The sequence below is a fragment of the Ixodes scapularis genome, unplaced genomic scaffold (genome assembly GCF_016920785.2).
Source record: "Ixodes scapularis isolate PalLabHiFi unplaced genomic scaffold, ASM1692078v2 PGA_scaffold11__112_contigs__length_91849675, whole genome shotgun sequence".
In the NCBI taxonomy this organism is placed as follows: domain Eukaryota; kingdom Metazoa; phylum Arthropoda; class Arachnida; order Ixodida; family Ixodidae; genus Ixodes; species Ixodes scapularis.
The window spans coordinates 37,456,826-37,469,009 of record NW_024609837.1 but is presented as its reverse complement, the minus strand read 5'-3'; the positions used below and the strand labels follow the sequence as shown (position 1 = coordinate 37,469,009).

Below are 12,184 nucleotides of genomic sequence, written 5' to 3'. Positions count from 1 at the left end.
ACGTTGGCCAGACGGGCCCTTGTCTCAATGACATGTTAAGAGACCACGTTTACAGTGTCTCCACAACCGTGTCTGGTCATCTGGTCATTCATTGCCGCGACTGTGGTTGCCTACCCGACTTCCAAAGGTGTGAGGTTGTTAATTGCGTCATAGGGACCAGCTTACTCGGGAAATTCAAGAGGCTGTCGAGATAGCGACATTGGATGCAGCATATATAAGCAGCCCTTCAGTGGCCCTATCAGACAAAAAGATGCATTTTCTGGTTCCCTGATTTGCTCGTTTTTTAGCACGTACTCTGTACGGCTGTGTCGTGCTGCATTTTTTTTTTTATTTTTATTTATATATATATATATATATATATATATATATATATATATATATATATATAACGGGCATGGTGGCGGGAGGCCACCATGCCCGTTGTTTCCAGACCGGCCCCCGGCGCACCCAAGGTGGAGCAGCTAACACGGATGTACCCCAAGCGTCTTCCTGACGAAGGCCGGACTCCGGCCGAAACGTCGAAGATTAAATCGTCCGTTGTTGCTGTTTTCACTAAGGGTTTTTTTCTTCTCAGTTTTATATGTGTATATATATATATATATATATATATATTTATCATTGTTTTATTTTTATTGGTGGTGCATCACATTGTCCGAATTCTTTCTTCTCTTTGTTCCTGACGCCGCAAATATAATTTGCGATTTTGCGTTCAATAAACTCAGTTGTAAGTCAGCGCTACGTCCGTGTTACTTCTTTGTCTGGTCCTCGTCTTTTCGCGCTGTTTTTATTTCCGAAGTATGTTCCAACTCGCCCAAGCCTCAACTTTAGTTTTGTACCTTTGCGTTCAAAAACCTACGCGCGTCAAGCGTCGCTCCATCTGTGTTATCACGTGACACAACCCGCCGGAGCACCTCGAATCTATTTGGGTGAAATTTCGAGCACAGCCCTTCCCTTTCTCGTTTTCGGAACCTGAAGAGCAGCGGAGGCCTTGAACGATTGATCAGGAGCCAGCAGAGCTTGTTAGCGGCTGCCCAGACCCATGTGATAAGCATGTTCAGGGCCCCTATGAAAGGCACGGGCGAGCTTTAGTAAAAAAAAACTTTCCCCTCGGAAAAAAAAAAAGATTGGGCGGAAGCGGAGCTTTGCAGAATTTATGAGAGTCGTATCGCCTACCGATTTTTTAAGCACAGTATACTGTTTGGACAGGCCTTAAACACGCCACCATGTGCTTTTTCAAAATTTCGTCCGGGAATGCTTTGAACTCCAGAGTTATGCAATAGAAATCAGTTCTGTCATGAAATTTTTCGCGTTTTCACTTTTTTGTTGCGGTCGCCCGCTCAATTTGAAGATTTCGGCAATTAAGGCGCATTTCACACGGAAGTGTTTTTTTAATTACTTCAGCATTTTTTCGAACGTTTGGTCCTGTGGACATCTTCGTAAATATACTTCGTTTTACAATGGAGTGAAGCGCAGCAGACGCTACATGTGGTCAAAGCCAATCCAGCACTCTAAACGTGTCACATAACTACACACCCTGCGCGTCGCTCCACCCTTCTCGGAGATCACGTGACATTAAAAAAAAAAAAACATTGAATCGACATCGATAACTCGGAGCCTATCCGGCAGTTGATTGTGAGGTGAAACGGAGCATGAACATTTTCGTTAGCTACTCGCAAGCCTGACCAGTTGCTTGCTGCGGATACTTCGTTTATCCCTACAAAATTGTCGAGCCTCTGGATTCCAGAGTACGACTTAATATTATCGTTTCTTGCTCTGTACTTAGAAATCCCCCCACCCCATGTGTTGCGGAGCATTAGACGTCAGCGTTGACATTCTATCGAAACGGTGCACATTGCTGTTCCGCTAACCGCAGCCGCTCCGCCGTATCCGCGCTAGTCCTAGCTACTTCGGTGTCCCTCCTGGCGCGCCGGTCTACTGGGCTAGACGTCGTGCCCAAATGCCGCCAGGGCCCCTACGCTAAACGGCCGCACCAAGCGAGACCAGGGAGTGAGACAGCAACATCTGCTGCGATTGGTCAGCAACAGCAGCAGACGACAAGGCTGGGGCTAGATGAGAGGCGGAAAAATTGCGCGGGCGCCTTACCGCAACCGCTAGCCTTGTACCTGCTCCACGAGTGGTAACTTTAGTGCGCTACTACTCGTCTCACGCGCTCAAAGTCTTTCTGAAAATGACTTATTTAGTGGTTTTCGATAACGCTCAGCAACTTTCTAATTGGAACCATATGTCCATTTCCCCTAATTAAAAAGTTAATTAACAAGTTTTAATCAATTATCTGGCTAATTAGTAGGTTTTTTGGCAATTCCTGACGTCCGCCGTGGCTGGTAGTTCGTTCCCGAAGAGAGTTTCGTCTTTTTTCAATCGCCCTAATTTTTAGGATTTTTGAAAGTCTTCGCAAAAACACCCGGTATATATATATATATATATATATATAATATATATGCAGAGAGCAAGACCAAAAAGTGTTTTTTTTTTATTACTGCTAATCTTGATGGGTTGTCGGAACTTGTGATGGCTCTAAAGAGGCAGCACACTTCAGAATTACTCAGACCAGGAAGAAGGAAACCGGAAGAGTAGTGGGAAACATTGATCGCCGCGGAGGAAGCAAGACTGATTAAAATAAGGACTGCCATTTGCTGTGAATATTTAGCCAATTCACATTAATTTCTTATTGTCTGAGATGCAATATGAACGACACTTATGGCCATATTACGTCCGTTGAAATGTATTGATAGCACTGGAATTGGTACGTTCAGTTTGATCTCAAATTATTCAGACCAAGACGTACTCTGAGCATAGTGAACCCCGTTAAGGGCTTTGTTTGTGTGCAGTTGGTATACCGCCCTAATGAGTTTTCTGTTCTTTAAGCGTGGAGGTTGCTTCAGTAATCTTGCTGGTGTTTTTTTGCGGGAATAATGCTTTTTTCGCACAAGCCAAGTCAAGATTCCCCACGTACTGTGCCGCCGTCAAATAATTTTACCAAGGTAGAAATATAATAAATTTAGCACGCCATAATCCTGATAAATGAACTGGCTAGCGATAGAAAATGTAAAGGAAAACCACTATAAATTGGAAGAAAATTTTTGTATAGAGTGCTAATGCAATCTGCATATGGGAAGTGTTGACGGTAGAACCTAGAAAAGCTTTAATTACTTATATAACGTCACATTTGAAGGAAATTGTGTACCAAAAATTCGGGGGCGGGGGGGGGGGGGGGGGGCAATCTAACATGCAATTATAACACTCAAAAACAGAAACCAAAAAAAAAACAAGAGGATATGTAAAAGCATAAAATGTATTGAAAATACGCACTCCCGCACTGTATCTAAAGTGCACAGCAAGAAAACAATAAATAGCAAACAGCATTACTCTACAAATTCTTTAATCAAAAGGGATCGAAAGCTTCCGGACAAACAATGAAGACAATATTTTATTTTGGGAGTTTCTATTCAACAATCGCCACTGAAGAAGACAAGTTATTAGAGGCATTAGTAGACAAAAATTGTGTTTATACCTTCGTTTTGGCCTTCATTTTCTTCTCGCTGTTCTATCAATGAGGCGAGGTAGGTCTAACATGAGCTTTCAAACTTTTTGTCCCCCTGTGTGCAGGTGTCGTGGGTGCGCCAGCGCGACCTGCACATCTTGACGGTGGGCACCTATACGTACACGTCGGACCAGCGGTTCCATTCGATCCACCTGGAGGGCTCCGAGGACTGGACCCTGGAGGTGCGCTACACCCAGAAGGGGGACGCCGGTGTCTACGAGTGTCAGATATCCACCGAACCCAAGATGAGCCTCAACGTCTCGCTCGCCCTCGTCGGTGAGTCCCTGGACTCCGGGGTCACCATGGCCTCGGTCATGCACGGCTTCCAGCACGTGCTCGAAGCCTTCGGTCGTACATAGGTTATGCGTGCAAGCTCGGGGCTCGCAGTAGGCCAAGCCGTTATCGAAGATAAAAATTCTCGCGCTGAAGGCCTATTACATTGAAATGACCTCCTCGTAGTTTTACTACTGTCGGCGACAATAGTAAATTGCCGAGCGGATTCCTGTATGTTGAACCCCCCTCAAAAAAAATACTGATAAAAATAAACCTATTAGAAAGCTACAAATACAATTTTATTCAATATTATACATAATTTTACAACCCACAAGGACGCTGGCTCCTATACTATCTCGAAATGATTTGAGGGCGGTAGGACGCTAGACAGTTCTCAAGATTTGTTTGCGAGTCTGTTCATCCTTCTCCATAATTAATGCTTCATTTTTCTTTCAAGTTAACAATTAAAATTTGCGATTTTTATTGATTCGTTCTCTTTTTATATCTATTGAAGTATGCAGGCTTCATAATATCCGTGAGATATTCTCTTCCGGACTGTGAATATAAAAATGTCAAAGTAAAATAATACAGAACAAAAGAAACAGTAAGACAAAACGCGAAATGATGAAAAAGTTCCTTTTCCCGTGTCCTGTTGCTTCGGCTCAAACACTTTTTTTTTTTTACATGATAGTTTTGGTTAGGTTTACTACATGGAAAAACGGTGTCCTTAACCTCATTTTGAAGCCGAAAAACAAAACTTGTGCCTCCTGCTCATAATTACCGAACGTCTTACAACGTTCGATATAAATTGCCACCCCCTAAGCTTTGCTAGAGACGTGCACATTCTCCGCGCGCCAACTTCTAATCGGAACGCTCGAAAAGTATAAAACCAATATCGTTCTGAATGCCTGCTTCACCCTAATTTTGTCAGAAGGTCAACCGCTGCACGTACCCAATTCCGTGATAGAAGCTAGGTACCGCACTCTTTTCAACGCCCAGCTGCTCTTCGCTTTTTTTTGGTGTTATCCGGGACATTAAAGAAAGAATAAAAACAAGGAAGTCTCGTAAAGGTTGATTTAGGGCGTGTCACGTCACCGCGCCCTCAAGTGCCGTAAAAACACACGGGGATAAAAAATAACACATATCGAAAGAGAAAGGCACGTAGGGATGAGATTTATTCACGCACCTCACTTTTCGTCCCTGAATTTTTTTTTAAAGTATATTTTGAGTATTACACTCGTTTGGTTTTTCTAGTTTACGTTGCCCTCCCTTTGCGCTTTCTTAAAGAGCCTATTGCAAGTGGCGTAGGGTAAAGCTTTGGGCAGCGTCAAATTTATGACGTTCAGTGTTGAAAGCTCACTGGTTTCTCGAATGGGTGTGATCTTTTATGCAGTTCTAATCACCCTCTCTCGCTTCTTTTTTAGTGAAAGTGTATGGTCTGCTAGCAGCGCAACTTTAACCTTTTTTTTTCATTTTATTGCGAAAATAGTGTTTCTCAGTGGTCATTAGGGTTTGGATCTATCGGCTCCGACTAGGGAGATCAGGGCCGCTCGCATCGATACCCTCATCCAACCGGTGAAACGTTAGATGGCAATTTTTTTTTTCGCACGCGCTTCTTATTATCCGATATATTTAACTCTGTTGACGTCTTGGCATAGTTAGCAAGGTAAAACATTGAAATCGCAGTATCACATTCCCTCTGGATTACCTATGCCGTAAAGAGCGCATGCCTGCGTTTTTGTTAACTAAAGTGCATCATCTGAAACCCCGTCTTCACATCTTCATGCTAAGGCCTCCAGCAGTTGAGGATTTTTGGAGAATTCGGGAATAATCGACCATATATCTCGTGACATTTTGAAACTTTTACACAAAACTTTTGATTGACTTAATCACCGAATCAAGAAGCGGAGAAAATTGATGCAATATTTACCTATAAGAGCACAAATTATCCATCGTACTTAGACGTCAAAAATAGTGGAAACATGTCGGCAAACGCTTAACTGATGTCACCAATTGGTGTTACCAAATTGGGTCAACAATAATTTGACTTTGTTCATACGTTGAGCGTGTTGATAAAATGGCTATAGGCCTTTCCTCTTAAAGGCGCCGAACGGATGTGCTGTTGGCAATTTGCGTCCTCGCCAACTTTCGGCTAAATGAGAGGACATACAATCCCTACTGCAGCACCGCTTACTGGTTAGCCAAATGTTTTCTGAAGATTTTCTGTTACTTCTCTAAGACGAATCGATCGTCCTCTTTTTTTTTTTAATAGCACAGCATTAGAGTCTTGCTATATTCCCAAATACGTGATTTCTGTAAACCTTCATCGTGCCACAAATTCTTACATTAACAGACTAGGAAGGCACGCCGAAACGAATCGACCGGAGGTCTCTTGGGGCGCAAGAGACGGCCTGTGTTTGTAAACAAAAAGGTGGGCTACTGTCGGTGAGTCGTAGTTAATCCAGTAGATTCTTCGCCCCGAGCGCGGGACATCTGCATTTGGTCACACTTCGTCCCACACCCATCCAGATCCCGGTGGAACGAAAAGAGCACGTGTTGGAGGCCGATCATCGACTGGGCTCTTTACCAATCACCGATTAGACCAATGAGCAAAAAAGGCACATCATAGCCCTGCAGTTGCCGCTCTGGCCGCTGATTGATGTTTTCCTCTTTTACCTGCCTCCTTTCCAAACTTACCAGTGGCCAAGGCGCGCATCCCGGAGGGCTCCAACCTGTACATCCAGAGCGGCAACATCATCAACCTGACGTGCGTGGTGACGGACAGCCGGGCGCCCCCGGTCTACGTGTTTTGGTACCACGACGACCGCATGATCAACTACGACTCGTCGAGGACGGCTGGCATCCGTGTGGCCACGGAGAGGGGGCCCTCGACCACCGTGTCCAGGCTCCAGGTGCCCGACGCCGCCACGGGAGACTCGGGCAACTACTCGTGCATCCCGTCGTACGCGGACCCGGCATACATTACCGTGCACGTGCTCAACGGTACGGCATACTGTTCACGCGACTGAAGAGACGATTCACCCTATACAAGGTGTTTCTGAGCGCTACTCTGGCGTAAAGAAAAAGTCGTATAAATAAATCAAGTAATGGTGCGTATTGAAACTTTTCTCGAAGGCATCCTTAGATGGTGCATTTATTATACTAAAATTTCACGAATGCGGGTGTCAGGTAAAACTTCACAGCCTAATTTTTTTATTTTTTTAGTTAGGCACAGGAGGGAAGACGATAAAAATTATGTTGGATGACGTTGTATACTCACAGATGGTACCACACACGCTAGGATTCGCTGGACGTTTTTTGGGGTGTTCATGTAGAAATGAGCTTTCACGTTTTTGCTTCATCCTATTGTAGCACTCTTGTCTGTGTAACTGAAAAAGGAAGAAACTTCCAAATCGAAGGAAAAGAGAACAGTAGGGCAACGTCTCGAACGTAGTTTGATATGTGAGTGGCTCAGTAGCAGCATAACACAGGCAGTTTTTACCATTTCCTTTCCTGTGCATGGAAACTATCAGAAGTTTTAGGCGCCAATATTTTCCTAAACGCCACACTAACGAAACTCGTGTATAATAAATGCAGAACCTAAAGACGCCTATGTGAATTGCTATATTCAGCTGAGTTCGTTGGTTAATTCATACGAGTTCGTTGTACAATCGAAAAGCGCTCGGGGAACTTTTTGTTTTCCAGTAAAAGGACAGCGGCCAAGACTGGTCAAACCAAAGCACTTAGGTTTCCAACTCATGCTAAAGACGTGTCTACATTTTGTTCCTATTATTTCCGGTTGGCGACGTCGCTACTCTCTGTTCTCTGACCCACCGCGCCCCTGGCGGCGATGCAGCAGTGAAGGTGGATACGTCCGTCCTCTATCGAGCTCTATGCGGAGAGCAAGTCATTTGTTTCTTGCGCAGGGGTTGCGGTGACGTCCGGGCAACTCTGACTTCTGATCGGCTTTGATTGGAAGGATGGTGGGTAGACCTCAATGCTATAGATGCCTTGAGGTCTACCTACTATTTTTTCAATCAGCTAATAAGAGCCTGGCGTTCTGATATCATTGCATCCCCTGTGTAAGAAGTAGACAAACTTGCGGTCCGCATACCACGCTCCGCAGCCGGCCGGTCAACACAAACTTCAGTAGCCACGGGTGGGGTAGCCAAGTGAACCTTGGCGACCAAGTTTGCTCGTCTATGTTCTCGGCGGCTCTCTAAACAACTGCAAGGGTCGCCACCACGTGTGTGCGTGCGTGCGTGTGTGTGTGTGTGTGTGTTTGTGTGTATGTGTGTTCTTGCGTGTGCGTGCGTGTGTGCGTGTACGTGTGTGTGCGTGCTCTTGTGTGTGCGTGTGTTTGTCCTGAGATTACCCATTCATTTTGCATCACTTACCCTCTTATTTATTATTTCGAAGCAATCAAAACATTCTGACGCTGAGCTCCCCAGTAGGACACGCTTCCCGGGAACAATATTTCAACGACCGGCTCACTGAATAAGGAATAATCATTGATAAATGTCCGTTCAATCTTTCGCACTTTTATTTTTGATGTCTTTTTTTTTTTTTTGTTATTTAACTGCGAACTAATAAACGAACTCCCAATGCTGCATGCAAGAATGTCGATATTTAGCTATCAGATTATTCAGTCAATGCTGAAGGCTAGACAGGGTTTTTTCCCTGTGCCAAGATGGGCGCATAGTAAGGCGATAAGTATTCACTGCGAGCGACTAGAGCACCCATCCAATTCCTTAGAAACCCGCAGTTAAACTCAGTTAAAGCCATCCTTCTAAGCCGAGAGGCCCTGATATTTAACCTGTTGTATTATATCATCATTTTGATTTCTTCTTTTAACACCTAGGTATTCACACTATTTTTTTAGCTGCCATCTCGTGTGACATGCCAGGAGAACTGTCCATGCTATCTGTCACATAGAACTTCCAAAGTTGTGGGTGGTCGTTTTTTACCCACATATATTGTGACCGATGAATTTTGCCTCTAGGGAACTTATAGTTTCTGTTGCGTGTCTTTGTGAAAGAACCGCCATGACCAGTGTGCTCTTAGGGGTTAAGTGCTTAGTGGGCACCTGCCACTTTGGTAACATTGATATTTATTTATAGAATATTTCTTAGTTGGTTCGAATGTGTGCCGAGTGCATCACCTCTGGATTGTCCACTAGTACATTTAACAAAAAGACAATATACTAAATTATGATACAATGTAGATGAACTCATGTTTTCATGTCACCCCGAGGAGGTTATGACTGACGAACGTGCAACGGGCAGATGCTTCGTCTTGAAAATATTGGATCCTCTACGAGCCTAGTAGACAAAGCTTTTGAGAGTAAACTGATCTAACAAGCATATCCTTGTGTATAGGGATACAATATGTTCAACCACACAGTTCATGTACTTTCTTAAAATATAAAAATTTGAGAGTAACTCTCAGATTGTGTTGCTTTGTTTCGTGCAGGGGAAAAACCCGCAGCGATGCAGCACGGCCGCCAGGGAAACCTCAGTGAGCGGTCTCTATCGTCGCTGCATCTCGTCACGGGAGCGCTGATGTTATACCGAGTCTTCATTCACGTCGTGGTGCAGCGATAGTGCAGTGCGTCCGAACGCCAAAAGCATAACTATTTGTGCCCATGAAGCTCCAAGACCCTCGTCCTCCCTGTGTGCTCGCCAGTCGCAGTGCTAGTGACACCACCGGCTAACCCAAATCGACGTGCGTGATGGCTGAAAGAATGTCCGGGGCATGGTAGAAGCATCACCCTTGCGGCCAAAGTGTTGAAACACGCGCCCCACTTTTATCATTTACTTTCTTACTAGGTATTGCAAACGCTGTTTGCAATACCTAGTAAGAAAGTAAAAGATAAAGTGGGGCGCGTGTTGACCGAGGGAGGACTTCAGTGACATGAGCGAAGTTTATTTATAAATTGGTGAGCACATTGTTAGATAGTGTCTATGGAAAGGTTGTGGGGTTTAGTCGCTGAAGGATACATCAAAATAACGCGAAACGAGTAGTAGAGTGTGGCCATCAATTAAAAAACTCCGGATGTGGCGTTTCAAAAGTCGCCTGCTTTCGTTGTCCCTTAGACACAGTTGAAGACCAGAAATTTTTAAGAAATGTAACCCCTCTATTATATTATAACGGCGTTTAGCTCTGTTTCAGCGTTCTTTTTTTTTATCTATTGATTCCATATGCATTTTTTTTCTATCTAAACTCACGCTGAGGTTTAGACAATGTTAAAAAAGGCTCATCCAACTAACCCCAAACAACTGCAATTGCACTATTTATAAAACTACAATGCACAATATGTTTAAGCCCTTCGTCCAAAAAAACTTTCTTTTCTGTATAAGTTTGTTTGCTCATTGCACTCAAAATTTTTGATTTTTCTAAGAAGGAAATATTTTCAGTGCGCCATTCAAGACACTACTAGAGCCTATAAATAACGCCACGCCATTAGTACCTCCCCTCATTCTTCTATAAGGCAGTACATGTCAACGGTGCGCCAGAACCAGTATGATTTTCTTGCGGATATGACCAGGTGCTGCTATAAAACAGGAATGCCTCCAGGACCTTGAAGGAGCGATATTTGTACTCCAGCGGCCTGGTTCACTGTGATTGGCTCATCACATCATCGTTCTTTTTTTTTTTTTTAACCAAGTTAGTCGATGTAAATGGACAAGTCCACCTGGTTTTGATGGCGTTGAAGCGACTGAACCACAGTCAACTTCTATTTTGAAGCCTGTTCAAAATAAAGGAAATTTTGAGGACAATACGGAGGTACGTTACTGCATACAATCTCTCTTCTCTAGAAAGAAAAACAAAATAACTCCCCGATTACACGCGTGAACTTTGGAATACGTTTTGTTATCTGTTGTAAGTGTGCCTTGTTTTTAACTCTAATATTTACTTTGCTTCTCTTAAGTAAAAGAATAACCCTGCGTTACATATTTTAACCTAGAGAGATATTATTGACCATCTGTTTTATCTGGTAATACGTCAATATTTTTTTTTCTTAAACAAAATAGACGTGCACTTTTCTGTGATACCGTTTAGAAACAGCGGTACAGTGTTACAAGATGTAAGCCTCTCCTACAAGGCGATAGGGGCCAACGTTTTCGCCTAGGAACGCCAGTAACCTTGTGGAGGGTCATTTGATCGTAAAGAAGCGGCCCAATTCAATGGAGAGTTTGAGCAGATCGTTCCGATAACTTCGATAACAATACACAATACTTCATCAACGCCTTTGAGCCTGCCTCGTATTGTTATTGGAACTATAGGAACGATCTACTGCAACCCCCATTTTGTTTCAATTGACACATGGGGTACAACTCCGCTTGTGCCAACCAGGACAACCTTTAGTGTTTTAATGGGTGACGTAAATTCACTACGTCATCACCCCTTGCTCCTTCAGTGAGAATGGGACGTAGTCTTATGGTGAGTATTGGTGATTGGAGCAGAAGAGAATATGCAATCGGCGCTTCCTGTATTATAATACCGCAAAAACAAATGAATTAAATGCGCGTTACATTCAAGTTTTATGTTTAGTCAAGGAAATACTTAAACATTTCCTTTAAGTCAAATATAAAACACCATAAAGGTTGTGAGAAACTTTTGTTTCGCTGTGCATCGTCACGTGCAGAAAAATGGAAATCTTTGAGGACGTAACGTCCTTAAAGTTTTGCATTTGTCTGCACAAATTTAGGCTCTAAAGAACCTGGATTTGTCTACGGAAGTAGAGTCAGCAGCAGTACGAACTTATTCAGTTTAGTGCCAACCAAATGGAGTAAAACGCCGCATGCACCGACTCTGGCATGCTGTGCTACGAACCCGACTGCCACACTGAGACTATAGAAATTGTGGCGCGATATTTCAACGAATTTTTAAACAGATTGAAGTATGCTTTCGTGCTGCCCCAGTTGCATCAGCTCATACTGCCGCACCCTGTACGTTAAATTGAACTCCAAAACAGGTTGTGGATTAGAGTGGGCAAGGACCTGAATGGCCACTGCAGACAACGGGACCACCACGGTAAGTTCTGAATGGACACTCTGCGAAACAGTTAGCTCAAACACGACACTTGTCCGTTCTCCGAATTTGCGACGAGATACGTAACTAAAGTCTTGTGGAAATGGAGCGTGATTTATAAGTTACGGTGTTAGAGGAGAATAACATTAAAAACGAAAACCGGAATCTGGTTTTCGTCCAGTATGTTATTCTCCTGTAACACCATACTAAGAGAGTTTTAGTACATCGTTCCGATGGTTTCGTTGACCCCGATAACAATACACGATACTCCTCCGCCGCCTTTACACACGCATTGTGTCATTATCGGGGTGACGG

At 43.7% G+C, this 12,184-nt stretch overlaps 1 non-coding gene across 1 annotated transcript in view; it reads left to right on the top strand.

The window, feature by feature from the left end:
* The window catches only part of LOC120844642, a 60,305-nt gene extending 50,867 nt beyond the window's left edge, over positions 1-9,438 (top strand). Inside the window, exons 3-5 of the transcript XR_006077465.1 lie at positions 3,628-3,838; positions 6,536-6,887; positions 9,308-9,438. This is a non-coding gene — a transcript (uncharacterized LOC120844642). The remainder of the gene's footprint in view (positions 1-3,627; positions 3,839-6,535; positions 6,888-9,307) is intronic.
* The last annotated feature ends 2,746 nt before the right edge of the window (positions 9,439-12,184 follow it).